Source organism: Mytilus californianus, unplaced genomic scaffold, assembly GCF_021869535.1.
Source record: "Mytilus californianus isolate M0D057914Y unplaced genomic scaffold, xbMytCali1.0.p SCAF_8, whole genome shotgun sequence".
NCBI classification, from domain to species: Eukaryota; Metazoa; Mollusca; class Bivalvia; order Mytilida; family Mytilidae; genus Mytilus; species Mytilus californianus.
Genome location: NW_026262734.1, coordinates 11,917,737 through 11,934,437, shown reverse-complemented (window position 1 = coordinate 11,934,437; position 16,701 = coordinate 11,917,737). Strand labels below are relative to the sequence as shown.

Genomic DNA, 16,701 nt, shown 5'->3' with positions numbered 1-16,701 from the left:
CCTCCTGCACCCGCCCTCTCTCCATAATATCAAATAGTCGTCATTTTTCATATCAGATGTATTATCAGCCCTCGGTCAATATCAGACCTCTAGCCTTCGGCTCTTGGGCTGATAATACATCTGATATGAAAAATGGCATGTATTAATCTGATACTATCAACCTCATCAAAAGTCAATAACAGTATAGAAACGCCGCATAACTTTCTGGAATGCCACTGATAAATGGTTCAAAAAATTCCTCTACTATAACTAGATTGTGTAAGCCTTCAAATGATTATTGTTTTTACTTGACATAACGGAGAAAAATAAGCAAACAAAGTGAGTGAATTACTAAAGTAAAACGTTGAATAAATTATCATTCAGTGAAAACAATAACAAAATATCATGACGCAAATTTTGATATGTGCTGACGATAACGGAACAAGTGTAAAAATTCATATAATAAATCTGATTTGATTATTATTTGTACATTCAAAAAGGGCAAACAAGTTTTGTTTATTATAACAATATTGAAATTTAAATTATTTAATTTCATATTTAACAATATGAATATGAATGAAAGAAGGTGTCAACCTTATGAGAGAATAAGAGACGTATAGACGCGTTCACACAAAATCCTTTATTACGCGTAGAAAATTATCATATTTTATCAGAATGTATATCAAAAACAACATCGTATTTGCAGCACTTGTCCTGTTATGGAAAATATATGGTAAGACTTAAATTAATAAAAAAAAACTTTTTTCATATTTTGTATTAATTTTTGTATTATTATCACTATTCATTTTTGCTTAATTTTGGTACATGGCACATAGTACGTTTATTGTGCTCTTATCACAATTGTGATTTGTAAATTTTGCATGTCCTTCTTGGAGGTTTTAAGTTTGAAATTTGTAATAATACGTTAATATCTTAAAAAAAGTTGTCATTATTGTTATTTCAAAGTTGTTTTCCAATCATTATTCAAAAGAAACAATTTAGAAAAAAAAAATAAGAAAAAAATGCGTTGCTCATTGATGAAGACGTTGAAAGTTATAACAATATACATATTCTTATCACGATTGTGAACCCCCTCCCCATCCCAAAAATCAACAGATAAATTAGCACTTTTATTAGAGGCAACAGTTAAAACGCTTATCTAAAACATTTGTATTAGGTCAAACTATGACAAAAGCAACACGGACAACAATTCGTCATCGTAAAATATACGAATAGTTTCAAACATACCGATTTACGTGTACTTGACAAGTTTCGGGGGTAACCTTTCATCCGATGAGCACGAGACCTAAACGATGGGAAAAGAATATACTTAGTGTATTCATGTATACATATAGTTAATTTTCGAATGTATTCTATTAGAAACAATATCATGACAAAACACATATTTTTTTTTAATATCAACCAAAATCACAATTTTGCACTACACGTAACAAAATTCTTAAGTTACTTTTTCCAAAGCGTAGTTGTGGATTTTTTAATCATGTTCTCCCCAGTGTAAGATATTGATTATAAATGCGAGTGCTGAAGGTTAATTTTTATCCAACGTGTTTCCATATTTTTATTTTTCGTGTTTTTGTGCTTAAATCAAATTCATGCAAATTGGCAAAAAAAGCGTCGTGGATTTTTTTTTTTTTTTTTATTTTTAGTTCGTCGTGAATTTGCCATTTTATTTCTTGTTCTTCTATGACTTTACCCCCTTTGCGACCCTCATAAATAACCTGTGATTGTTCTTTGTAGTTGTTAGTGCTATAACTGTATGTACGAAAGACGAAGCTACTGGAGAGAAAAACGGACTTACCAACAAAAATATGACTGACGCTCAAACAGGTAACCTACGACAACATGCTTTACTTGAAAAACTACAATGTATCAACATAGTATTGGAATAAAGGATAAATATCAAACTAATCAACAAGGAAAAATTTAAAAATATAGATATACAAAGAATGGATGAGTTATTATTTGCCCTATGAAATTCAATAGTAGAGATCGTTTGTCAATCGTTCAACAAATATGCTAGTTCTTTTGATAATAGAAAAGGTCGATAGAATTTGACATTTAAGTACACAAATCCTTGTTGTGATGACCCTATTATTATAAAGTCAAACATGTTTAAATTGAGATATTTGATTGAATGGGAATTTTACATATAAGCCAAGACCTTACCCCATATTTTATATTACAAATTAGCATCTATATATAAGACATATATTAACAAATTGCATTCAATTTTATAAAGCCCTATACCAAATAGGTAAGACACATACCCAATATATTTGTATCTGACAGATTTATATCTAGTGAAAATCTGAGACGTATTTGGTGATAGATTTATGATACTTTTTTTATTTTTGAAAATCAAAGGGCTGAAAAGGTGGTCTTAGTATAAATTCTTCTTCAAAAATGAATATCATATTTTGTAAATAAAGAATCTTACTTTTAAGAAAAAATTGAATGACATTTTTTATTCTTAAATTAACAAAGTAAAATCAATTATTCAGATCTAATGAAATATTCATGCAAAGTATTCATAAATATATATTTCATGATTTTATAACTCTTCCGCATTAACAAAAAGGATTATTGCGCCTTTTCTTCAGGACATTGTCGTTACCTTGAAGAAATGGTTGTCCGAAAAAATGACAAAAGTATCAATTCTTTTGTTATTTGCCAATCTTTAGCTAATTATACAAAAATCTCACCAGTTCTTATTTTTGTTGGAAGTCAAGACTATGCCTGAAATCATTTCTGTATTCTTTAATTTTTTAGCCCATTTTCTCTATACTTTATATTCAAGCACCCTATTATTCTCTATTCTTTGTTTTTTTACCATTTATGCTGCACATTTTGCTTGTTATTCTCTATTCTGTAAACCCCATCCAGACCCTCATCCATGGTCGAGTTATTTTATCAATTGATATGTTAACCGTTTTATTGTTTCCGCATGATCTTAATATACAAAATAATGGTGGACTGGTCGAAGTGGGCGCATGATAAAAGTGAATTGGAAACTTTCAATGCTGTTCATTACAACATGAATTTTAAACAAATATACATTATTGTAGTATTGGATTCGCTATGAAATATAGTTAGTGTATATATGTACCGTTATTTAGGGACTATGAAATATAGTTAGTGTATATATGTACCGTTATTTAGGGACTATGAAATATAGTTAGTGTATATATGTACCGTTATTTAGGGACTATGAAATATAATTAGTGTATATATGTACCGTTATCTAGGGACTATGAAATATAGTTAGTGTATATATGTACCATTATTTAGGGACTATGAAATATAGTTAGTGTATATATGTACCGTTATTTAGGGACTATGAAATATAGTTAGTGTATATATGTACCGCTATTTAGGGACTATGAAATATAGTTAGTGTATATATGTACCGCTATTTAGGGACTATGAAATATAGTTAGTGTATATTATACCGCTATTTAGGGACTATGAAATATAGTTAGTGTATATATGTACCGCTATTTATGGACTATGAAATAAATAAAACATAACATTTTCTCATTTTTGATAATGCCAAGATTAGATTTACACGTTTGTGAACCGTCATGCGTATTCTATCCCGTCCCTCCATTGTTGGGTTTATGTCACAGACGTTCACTATAATGCGATGTGGTATAGTTGCGTATGAGACAACTATCCACTAAAGACCAATTAAAAGACGAGGACATTTGTTTTAACCTAAGTTGCATAAAAACCGTTAGAAATAATTTGCATATAAAAAAGTATGTCCATTTATCACAAAGTGAATCAATGCGCGAAGCTTATTAAACCCCTGATGAAGAGTCTAGTACTGATATACTCAAAACGTTTATCAGCCTTTCAATATATATCCGTTAACTGTTATTGTTTTCAAACTTAACTCAGTCTTAAACCGCTGGTAAAGTAATTTGTATACAATACTCCACATTTTGCATATTTTTTTATGTAAAATTTTCCTTGAAGAACCTCCGGAATTAAAAGTAATTAATTTGCATAAAAAAAGAAAATACAAAACATAACTATAAGAAGAACTTTGTGTACATTTGTGTACACATTCATTTGTGTACACATTCATTTGTGTACACATTCATTCTTATTCGAAGAATACGAACAAAAAAAAGCCAAAGTGAATCTAAATTGAAGTTTTTTAAACCGTGTATAACAGAACAAAAATGCCATCAGAGTACACATAAAAAGATGCTGTACTTATAATTTAAGCGAAGTTTAGTAAAAACATATTTTATTTGCATAAACACAAATTGGATTGACACAAGTATAACAGACTTTTATTATTTTTTAACATATTTAACAATACAATATAAAATGGACAGAAAATTTGATTAGCACAAAAGAAGCAATTTTTCAGTAATGATTCTTTTATAAATAAATTGTGAAACAGTACAGCTTGGGGACGTAAATTTGTCATTCATCATTTGAAGTCAGAACACAGAACTTGAGAAATAAAAACAGAGAAACATAGGCGAACAAACAGATGATTGATAGATATATAAAAATAAAGGAAACTCATATTAAAATTCCTTTCAATATTTTTTTAGGAGTTGTTGTTGTGTTGACTCAAACAAGAGAATTTGGTTATTACTGTTGTGGTTTTGTGTATGAGTGGAAGTTTCACACCGCTTCAACAGGAACATTTGATGCGCAGGTGTGGAGAAGTCAATCGAACGACGTTTACCTATTGGTGGGATCTAATTCGTTAACATCGACAAGTGAGTTAACTACTGCTTATCAAGACATTAATTATATCCAAAACAGTTAAAGCCCGCCTCCGGCTGTAAAATTTTCTCAGTGTATTGAAGACCCATTGGTGGCCTTTGGCTGTTTTTTACTCTTTGGTCGGGTTGTTATCTCTTTCACATATTTCCTGTTTCCATTTCTCAAATTTACAATGTAACAAAAGTCATTCAAATATTAATAACACAATTTAATTTATTCCAATATATTGCAATGGTGTACATGGTGAACAATAGCGAACAATGATGAACATGATGGCAAAAAAATCAACAACACATTGTTGTTTGGAGAATTTAAAGGAAAAACCAATTTCTTTTCTCTCTCGAGGTTTATTATGTGTAAATAGGTTGATGCACTGACTTACAGTCTATATGTAAACTACCCTAAAGAATTCACAAACTTTACAAAAAAATCATCGCCCTGGCGTATATTAAATCTGCGAGTGCATTTACCCAGTTTTTACATCAATAATCTTCAGAAAAATGTATTAAATTCCACAATAATCACCTCTAGAGAGCGTCAGTTAGCATGATTAAACCATTGTGGTGACGTCAGCCTATTCATTTACCGTGGATTCTTTTTCTAGAATCAACGCTTCCTAAATCTGCCGCTGAAATTGACTCACCAAATTATATTCAATTGTTTCCTTTGTGTGCCTAATTTCATTATAAGTTTGAATTGGCTAATTTACTGATTTCTGTTCACTAATGGAATTAATTTAAAAACTTACCTTTAATTTTTGTAATTTTCATATGCCTTCACTGGGAATCGAACCCTTTCTTAAAATCTGTTATGTGTGACTGACATCTACACAACGACGAAACCTCTCGGCTACCAATAGGATACACTATAGATGTTTATTATATATATTTAAATGAACATCTGATATACATCGTTTCATCGGACACACAGGGCTTGTACCTTTATATAGACACAATAGGCAGTCGTATAGTATGAGTTGGTAGCCGCGAGGTTAGCATGGTTAAAATCAATGAGCTAAAGATCGGGATTTGTCGGTTTAGGTTCGAATCCCTGTATTCTCTCTGTTGTTCCAATTCTTAAGTTATCCTGTTTTTTTTTCTAATTTTGCAATATATAGTGGATATTTTTGTAATAATAGCGAGTTTTACCGGTTTTTTTTTTTTTATTAATATTGGCTATTTCACATGTTTGAAACAAAAATTATTACATTCTATTTGTCAATTTTTGTTTTATGAATATAGTCTGATTTCATCTGTTTTACTACATAATTTTACTAAGGTTTGTTCGCAAATTCCTATGCGAGAAAATCGTAATGTGCCTAGAGTGCTAGAAAAATTTCGATAACATACTTATTATATGCTTTTTGGTCGGGTTGTTGTCTCTTGGACACGTTCCCCATTTCCATTTTCAATTTTATTAGAAATAATTTCGAATATGTCTTATTTTGTATAAACAGATAATATTCATATGCCTGGTAATATACAGATCTTTAAAGGTAGAAGTGTTATATTTGTATTTGTTAACCAATTAATTGTGATCTGAGATTTATCAATGCATCGTTGGATACGATAACATGGTTATTTAAACTCACTTACAATACCGTCTAATTAAGAAAAGGCTTTAATTTTGAAAAGAAATTAACACAATAGTTTAAGTTATAGATACAATGGATAAGCGTAGATTCATGAAAAACAAACCATTCGCCCTCCGGGCTCATGATTTCTTTTTCAAGAATTCACGCTTATCCATTGTATCTATATAACATAAATAACTTTTGGACTTTGGTACATGCTGTCCAGTACTATGGAAGTTATTCAACAGTTTGTACAATAGTGCTGATTATTTTGTACTGTTAAATCATAATTTTGACCAAACTGAAACAATCCCGTCCTCTTTTACCCTCCAAATTAACTTATCACCGGATTTGTACTTGCATGAACAACACGACGGATGCCACATGTGGGACATGATCTGCTTACCCTTCTGGAACACCTGAGATCATGGTTCATGTTGCTCATTCTTAAGATATATAAAATGGTTTTATTCAACAATAGATTAAAATACATGTTTTAACGTACTTTTTAAATAACTTTATTTCTGTAAATAGTAAGATACAATAAACTTCATTTACATTTAAAAAATTTACGAACAAAAATGCTTTTGTGCAAAATAGAATGAAATAATAGATTTTGTTTCGTGGTTGATGCATACACGTTCTTTACGTATTCAAAACAATAACAACATTTTGGTGGTTGATTTTAAACAATAACAATAACAAAATGTATTCTACCTAGATCCTGGAACAGAAGAAATTCGTACTATTACCAACGGACAGAGAATCAGAGTAATGAAAAAGGATTATCTTGGAATGTAAGTTTTCTCTGATCAAACAAAAAGGAGCGGATCCAGGGAGCATAATAATGATCTTTTCAAAACAAAAGAGGCCTCTCGTTTTTTTGTAAATGTGTAATTGGACTGGTTTATCTATGTAGGTTGTTTGGATTTCTTTTACTGGTTTTTTTTCATATGTGTCATAATTTGGTCTTTTGTACTTAGGGCATACGAGTTACAGGGGAAAAGGGGGATTAACGAATGCTTTTACAAAAATCCGCTTCTGTTTTTCTTTTGAAACAAAAAAGTAAGATATGACTGTCCAAAGGATAGAAATTTCCAAGAAATCCAAATTTTGAGTAAATACAATTGACCCCATTAATCTCTAATAGAAAAAAATGTAAATATATTTTTTATTACATTTTAAATTGACAAGGTGAAAGATAACTTGTTTTAAAATTCTTGCCAAAAAATCAGCGTGGGATCCAAATTGCATCGCATTCCCTTAACTGCCTCTACCTGGTCTAAATATAGATCCGCGTATGCTAGTAACTGGTCCTGTGTTATACGCTTTTTTTGTTTTATATGCATTAAGATTTTTTTTCAGACTGCGAGTACTATATCAAAGTAGGTCTTATTCCAACTGACATTTCGTATTCTATTTTTATTTTATTTTTGTAACGTGTACACAGGGTAAGCGTCTCTATTTCTATTTTAGATTGGGTTCGTTACCAGTTTGATACTGGATCCAATTTGTTCTGTTTACAAAATATATAAACAAGTAAACTTTATTCATGAAGTGACATCAATGAACCAAAATATGTACAACTGCTATTTGCGTTCTCTAATAAACTATCTATAACTATTCTACTTAAAATATATACAACTGGTACAAATTTATACTATTACAAATTTGTCCTGGGTCAGGAACAAACTTGTCCTCCTGGTACAATTATGTACCCTACAAGTTTACACACTTGTCCTTGTTCCCTTGGTACAATTATGTACCCTACAAGTTAACAAACTTGTCTAATACGGTACAACAATACGGTTCAGCATGAAAACTCTCAACTTGTACATGTCCGTATTTCTAACAGGCAACAACCTGTTTTTTATTACACTTTAGTAATAGTAACTATTATAAGAGACAACGATCTCAAATATCAACGTACCGTAATTTCAGGTCTTCGTCTTCTTAAACTCATGATAATCGACCTTGAGCAAAGAATCGCTCCTGTTTATATACCCCAATGGTAGTCGTACCATTCTAAAAGGAGGTGTGTTCTTCTAAAGTGCCTCAGTACTCGTATTAGAGTTTCCTTTGGAACACCCCTTCACATTTGACCTGACCCAAAGTTTACCCGCAAAACATCTTATTCTTTTCTATGTTTATTAAAGTATATATAAAAATACATAAAATACGGCTTGTGCCGAACTGTAACTAATGTAAACTATCGAACCTATGATACAAAATCATCACATAATCCACGCCTCAAAAATACATGCGTTAACCTAACTTTACAACGGATAAAACATAGAAGTACACATTTTAATTCAGTTAAATGTAAAAAATTCATTCAACAATATAATTTGCCATCCACACTGGTTTTCGCTTTGTACGGCGCCCTTCAGGACTACTTTCTTGTGTATCTTCATCAGGCAACGTTGACTCGTGAACAGCAATGTCTTGTAAATAAGGAGTCTCTACTGAGTCATCTTCAGCACTATAGTTTTCAGTGTCCAAGGGACTAATAGTGCTATTATTCGGTTCTGTCCTTAATGTCTATTTGTTCTTTTTCTTAAGTCTGTCAACATGTATAACTTGTGGTTTCCCTCTTTGTCAACAGTCAACCTTATACATGTTATATGTAAGGTCACCATATTTGTCGAGGATTTGAAAGGACCTCTCCAGAAACTGGTCAGTTTTGAAGACATCCCAGGTTTCTTTACTAGGAAATACACGTACACATCGTCATCTTTTCTGAAATTTTGGTATGATAATTTGAGGTCGTGATAGTGTTTCTGTCTCCGCATCTGCCCTTTGATTTTACCTCTGACAAAACCTGTGAGAATTTTCTAACTTCTCCCAAAGCTCCCACGCCCACTTGTGTGCAAGGATATCTTTAACGGATGGTGGCATTTCATACATGATATCTAAAGGAGTTGATAGTCCTCTACCTCACATAAGACTATTTGGCGTTTGTCCAGTCGTGTCGTGTTTTGATGCCCTATATGCCATCATGACAAAAGGAATGTATTCATCCCAGTTTCTTTGATTCTGTCCTACAAATGAACTTAACATTGTTGCAAGAATCTTATTAAACCTTTCCACCATACCATCAGATTTCGGATGATATTGGATGGTACGTGTCTTCTTAATGTTCAGAATACGACACATCTCTCGAATTAACAAACTTTCAAATTGCCTGCCTTGATCTGAGTGTATCCAATGAGGAACACCAAACCTACAATGACTTCTTCAACTATAATCTAAGCCAGATTTAGCTTCTATGTTTGGCATGGCAAAAGATTCCGTCCACTTCGTATAGTAGTCAGAAACTACCAATATATATCTATTGCCACTCTCTGTTTGGGGCAACTCACCAAGGATATCTCTGGCTATCCTTTCCATTGGCCAATTAGCTTCTACTAAAGCCATTGGCGCTCTTTTGGACTTTTGTGGACTTTTTCGCTTTGCACATTTGTCACATCCGTTTATATAAGTGCTGACGTCGTTTTGTAACCCAGGCCAATAATAAGATTGTCTAATTTTTTGCCAAAGTTTTATGAATACCCAAATGAGCAGAACATTTATCATCATGGGGAAATTGTAAAACCTTCTTGCGTTCTGATAAAGGAATGATAGCCTGCATTTTAACAGTTTTGGTTTCAGGGTCTTCAATCGGTCTGTAAAGAAGCCCGTCTCTTAACTCTAAGTTGTTCTATTGACACCAAAGTGATCTTAAGAAAAATCCCTTATCGGAAATATCTTTGTAATCGGGACGTTCATCTTTGTCTACTCATTCAGTCACTATTTGCAGGTCATGATCATTATTCTGAATTTCTTTTAAAGACAGACTAAGTGCGTCTGCATTCGTATGTTGAGTTCCTGGTCGATGTTGAATTTGCATCTTAAATGAACCTAGGGTCTCTATCCATCTATCTATCTGTCCTTCTTGGTTTATAAAGTTAAGTAACCACTTTAATGATCCGTGATCAGTTCTTATTATGAACTTTCAACCGTATAAGTATGGTTTGAAATGTTTAACAAAACAAACCACAGCAAGCCACTGCTTGCGTGTCACACAGTACTTTCGTTCTGATTTTGAAAGAGTACGCCTAGCGTATGCCACAACATGTTCTAGCCCTTCATCAAATTTTTGAGATAGGACAGCTCCGATTGCTAAATTGCTTGCACCAGTATCCAAAATAAATTCTTTGTTATAATCTGGATATTTAAGAACTGGTGCGTTGATTAATTTACCTTTCAATTGGTAAAAAGATTCTTGACATTCTCAATTCCAAACCAACCTTGTTTCTTTCTCTGTTATTTTATGTAATGGTTTAGCAATGTGGGAAAAGTTTTTACAAAGACCTAAAAAGGACCAAACTTCAGTTATATTTGTAGGGGTGGGCCACTCTTTCACAACCTTAATCTTGTCGGGGTCGGTAGAAATTCCTTCCTCAGAGACAATATGTCCTAAGAAACGAACCTTTGTAATACACAAGGTGCACTTCTTTGCCTTCAGCTTTAAACCAGCCGATTTAAGGCTATCAAAAACTTGTCGTAGGTTGAATTGTCAAGCACCCAATCTAGTGTTTTTCCAAAAACGATTATATCGTCAATGTATACAATGGTATACCAGACATGTCTCCCACTGTAAACCAGCTAGTATGGTTTCCATCAATCGCTCAAATGTCTGTGCAGTGCAACACAACCCAAATGACATGACCCGAAATTGAAATAAACCCTTTTTCGTTGCAAAAGCTGTTTTGTGCTTGTCATTTTCGGCCAGCTCCACCTGCCAATATTCCGAACAACAGTCCAAAGTACTAAACCATTTATTTCAAGCTAAATGGTCTAACGAATCGTCAATCCTCGGTAAAGGATACGCGTCTTTATTAAGTGTCACACTAATTAAACGTCTATAATCAATGCAAAAGCGATAGCTGTCGTCCTTTTCCTTTACTAAGACTATCCCTGCCGCCCAGGGACTGTGGGAGGGTTTAATAATCCCTTTTTGTAACATTTTGTCAAGGTTGTCCTTTACTACCTTGTTCAAATGATAAGGTGTTCGACGAGGCGGTTCTTTAAATGGCCTTGCGTTTCCCGTATTGATTTCGTGTTTTACAAGATTGGTCCTTCCTAAGTCGACATCAGAAGAAGCAAACAAGTCTTGATTTTCTATCAGCAAAGATCTGACTTTTTGTTTGTCTTTCGAAGTCAATTCGTCTGATGTCCTGTCCAAAAGATCTTGTAGATCTGATCTAAGTCCGTCACGTTTCTGTTCATTTGAACAAATATTTCCGTCTAATATTTGGTCAACCTCAGACATTTGGGCTATAGTAGTACCAGGATAGATTGTCTTAGGATCTTGCTCTGTGTTCATTAACCCAACAGGGACTTTTTCGCCTGACCTTACCAACGTTCTAGCAGTCAAAATGTAGACTTTTCCTGCATATTCATTTGCTTCTAACAAAGCATTGTCTGCAGGTAATTTTTGACCTTCTGCTAAACAAAACGTGCCATTAATGACAATTTCTGACCTTGACGGTATGACAACCGCTTCTGAAGCAACCACTCGGTAACAGCCTATTGATCCCTGAAAACACAAATTTACCTTAAAATCCCCAATACAAAAGAGCCCATTTTTAACATCAATTAATTAATTATGTCGTGTCATGAAGTCCAAAACAAATATACCATCAACTTGCAGATCAGTCACAACATCTTCAGAATGCAACTTATTTAGACCGAAACGCAGATTGAAACTGCCTTTTCCTCGAAGCTCTAGCTTATTACCACATACCGACTTAACAGTTGTCTTAACTTCGTTTAGATATGATTTATCTAATGAAGTCAACATATCATATAACTTAGAAGAAACCAATGTCAAAGTTGCTCCTTTTAACAGACCCATCCCCCTTATTTCCATTATAATTGTTCTGATGAGTTATATTTCTGCGGGGTAGGCGACAGTTTCTTGCTAAATGACAAAATTTGCCACAATTGTAACAATTCTTATTTATCCTCTTACTTTGGGTATATCTCGTTTTATTATAAGAAGACCCCTCATTTGTCCCAATAGTTTTAACTTTTCAACTTCAGTCGTAAGGGTACTTAGACTTTTCTCCATTGTTTGCATCCATGATGCAATGTCTTTCGTTGTCGAGTCACTATTTGTAATCTTTTCTTCACTATCTAACTCGTCATCATTTGTAGTCTGCCGTAAATAACCTCGTCCCTCTCTAACTTTATTTTCGGCTTTATTGTACGCCTCTAATTCAACGGCAAGTCTCACGGCATCATTTAAACCTTTTGGTCGCGTTTGTTTTATTCTAAGTCGCATTTCCGAATCTACGAACGCGTCAATAAACTGCTCTTTCCCGAGAGTTTTGCGTACGTCCAACGGGGCAGTAGGATATGCTAAGTTAGACAATCTCCGAATTGACTGACCTAATTCGGGTAGTGATTCGCTGGCTTTTTGACGTCTTTCTTTAAACTGAACTCTGTACAACTCAGTTTGGTTAGAAGGCATGAATCGCTCTTCAAGTGCACTGACTAAATCAGAAAAGTTTTGTCTTTTCTCACTTGGAAAATCTCCAAGTACCGCCTGTGCTTGTCCCATTAAGGATACCGCCAAATATAACCCTTTTGGACTTTCCGACCAATTATTTACAAGTGCACATCTTTCAAAATGGGACAAACAGTCCATCTATGGTGTGCTACCGTCATATTTACATGGTTTAATTTTTACACCAGAATTATCTGTGTGATCAGTATGTCGGTTCTTTGATTTGTCATTTTTGTCTTTTTCCCTTACATAACTATAATCTATAGGTAACGGCAAAGTATCCCCTTCCTCTAAATCAATGTGTGCAAATTTAACAGTTTTGTGCGTATTCGGGTTGGTGTATGTTGGCAAATCGCCTTTTTTTAGTATCTCCCTTGTTGACGACCCTTTTCATCCCAAACCCGAATCATTTCTTGCAAAAAAAAACGTCTTTTGGACAAACACCTTGATCTTTTGGTGTTGACGAAATAAAACTCCTTTTGTACATCGTTCCTTCCATGTCTTGTATTTGTTTTGTCAACTCGCCAATTTTATCATCAAAAGAAATTTTGGTACTTTAATTTACGATTTAAGCAAGCATGTACAATATAATAAATGTCAATCAAAGTATTGCCTGTACCACTATCGATCGTTAATCCCTAATGTAAATAATACATGCAACTTAACTGTGTGAAAATTAAAACGTAAACAGGACAATTTTGATCTGTGCAAAAGTGAATAATTTGAACTTATAAATTCTCACAACACCGTTTGGACATAAATTTATGAGATGATCAATTTGGATATTAACTTTCACAATGGATTCAAAAATGAACAATTTAGATCCCAGCGCTAGCCACCAAATTATGTAACGTGTACACAGGGTAAGCGTGTCTATTTCTATTTTAGATTGGGTTTGTTACCAGTTTGATACTGGATCCAAATTGTTCTGTTTACAAAATATATAAACAAGTAAACTTTATTCATAAAGTGACACCAATGAACCAAAATATGTACAACTGCTATTTGCGTTCTCTAATATAAACTATCTATAACTATTCTACTTAAAATATATACAACTGGTACAAATTTGTACTATTACAAATTTGTCCTGGGTCAGGAACAAACTTGTCCTCCTGGTAAAATTATGTACCCTACAAGTTTACACACTTGTCCTTGTTGTCTTGGTACAATTATGTACCCTACAAGTTACAAACTTGTCTAATACGGTACAACAATACGGTTCAGCTTGTAAACTCTAAACTTGTACAAGTCCGTATTTCTAACAGGCAACAACCTGTTCTTTATTACACTTTAGTAATAGTAACTATTATAAGAGACAACGATCTCAAATATCAACGTACCGTAATTTCAGGTCTTCGTCTTCTTAAACTCATGATAATCGACCTTGAGCAAAGAATCGCTCCTGTTTATATACCCCAATGGTAGTCGTACCATTCTTAAAGGAGGTGTGTTCTTCCAAAGTGCCTCAGTACTCGTATTAGAGTTTCCTTTGGAACACCCCTTCACATTTAACCCGACCCAAGGTTTACCCGCTACACATCTTATTCTTTTCTATGTTTATTAAAGTATAAGGCTTCTGCCGAACTGTAACTAATGTAAACTATCGAACCTATGATACAAAATCATCACATTTTGTAATTTTTTAAAGAAGTAAAGATCCACTCGATCGTTAATCTGCCAATACATTAAATTCCATAAAATATCATTTTACCTGGTAAATAACTTCTTTTTCAGACATTCAACTGGAGGATCTGTCGTTACTTATGTAAACGAAGGAACAGAAACCATTAGGAGGCTAAATAATATAATAACAGCAATCGGTGTGTCGACTACACTTGATACTTCCGGTGCAGCAGTATCGAACTCAGACTATGCCATTAGGTCGTATTATACACCAAGTAAGTACTATACTATCAAAATATGTTTTATAATTTTCACGCTATCTTCATATTTCTCGAACGGTGTGAGAAAAATATTGTTCATCTCTAGAGAAAATTTTGTTCTCGGCAAATGATTGGTTGAAATTCAATTATGACGTAAACTTTTTTTGATTTCTTCTAAATCTCCTATTGTGACGTCATGAAAAAAGGCGACCATATCTGATAACGTTATATATAAAGAACACAACTTTCTGCTAATTTTTCGGCAAGCCTCGCGTTTTAAATTTTAAAATTTAACTGTCTCGAATAGAGAGATATGGTAACACACTTGATGCAGTGGTGGAATCTATATTTTTCTTACATTAAAAATGCATGTAAGACAGAGAAGGATTTCCATCAATGTGTTTCTCATTTTTGCTTATATTTTTGTTTTCAAAAGTATAAACTTATTATAGTAGTTATCTGTTTTCATATATAGATATGCATTGCACATGTGGAGCTAGATCTGCTAACCTTTGTACATCACCTGCGATTACAACCTGATTTTACTGTGATTCGCATTACTTTGTCTTTAGATTTTTATGTAATGTTTTGTAGACTGTTCTTTGTCTCTTAGTCGTTTTTCATTATTTTTGCCATGATTTTGTCGGTCTTATTCCGAATGAAAAGTTTCAATTCTCCTTGTGATTTCTTCCACCTCTTTTTTATATAAATTGGATGGTATGGTTATTTTTTTATTGGATAGCCAAACGAACAACTATTTAGAAGATAACTGTATTGTTTTGTAAGCTCCGACGGCATCAATTCGTGATTTAATTGATGGTCGCAAACTAAGTTTACTGGCGACGCGTTAGCGGAGCCAATAAACGGGTATTTGCGACCATTAAATCACCAATTGATGTCGTCGGAGCTTAAAACACAATATTGTTATCTCCATTCTAATGAAACTGATAGAAAACAACGTTTAAACATACATTTAAAATCTGTCATACGTCGTGTGCGCTTACGCGAACGTTTTCATAGCATCAATTGTGAATTGATGCCATGAAAATTAGTGACTTTATCCAATCAAAATGAACGTTACAAACGATGTTGCATTAGAATTAGGTATTTCAGTATCCACATAACGTCATCTGTTTAGCCCAACAATGAAAGACATGCAGTAATGCGTTTTATTATTAGGCCTTTCCACATTCTGTGGAAAGACACATTGTATTTGTTCTGATTATTATTTTGTTCTTTTTCCACCAAACCCTTTTCTGGTGGTATACAGTAGTTTTGCAAGATGTCGCTTAGATTTTTTGCATATGATATCGAACATTTATTGCGCTTTTGAACCTGACCGTGTTTAACCGCACTGTTTATTGTAAAAGTTTTCTCCCCAGACACTGTTTATCTTGTGTGTGCATTTCCTTCGCAACCATAAAAGAAATCAGCAAATTTATTTTTCCTAATTGCTTACTAATTCCTCAGGATGCTTCGGACAATTTTAACAAAAATGAGGTCCTAAGTCCAACAAAAAGAAAATTAGGTTAAGGTCATGTTCTAAATTTTGTACTTTGCTTGTGTGCGCATCTCTTCTCAAACTATAAAAAGTAGATACAAAAGAACTGATGCAAAAAGTTTGGGTTATTGAGGGGAAGAAATTGTACATTCGTTCTAAAGCTATATACCTTTAGAATCTTTTAAGGGCTCATGTGTAAGGAAATTCAATCCTTTTTTAGCCCACCCAAATTCGTACTTGTTCTAAAAACTATGATGACATCTTATATGAGTTACTGCTCCTGAAATGTTTTAATGTAAGGTTAATTGATTATTACTTCAACTTGGTACATGATTAAGCCATAGAGTCTTTTTACAAAATTTTGGGTGACATATTACCTTGATAAATGTCAACCGGGAGTGACCTTAAGTAAACTAGTAGTAGCCAGATTTGCACGTAT

At 33.4% G+C, this 16,701-nt stretch overlaps 1 long non-coding RNA gene across 1 annotated transcript; it reads left to right on the top strand.

Moving 5' to 3' along the window:
• The first annotated feature begins 4,581 nt into the window (after positions 1-4,581).
• On the top strand, positions 4,582-14,756 carry LOC127712101 (uncharacterized). The gene is made up of 3 exons (XR_007986938.1): positions 4,582-4,742; positions 7,044-7,119; positions 14,613-14,756. It is a non-coding gene; the product is annotated as an uncharacterized LOC127712101 (long non-coding RNA).
• Positions 14,757-16,701: the final 1,945 nt, after the last annotated feature.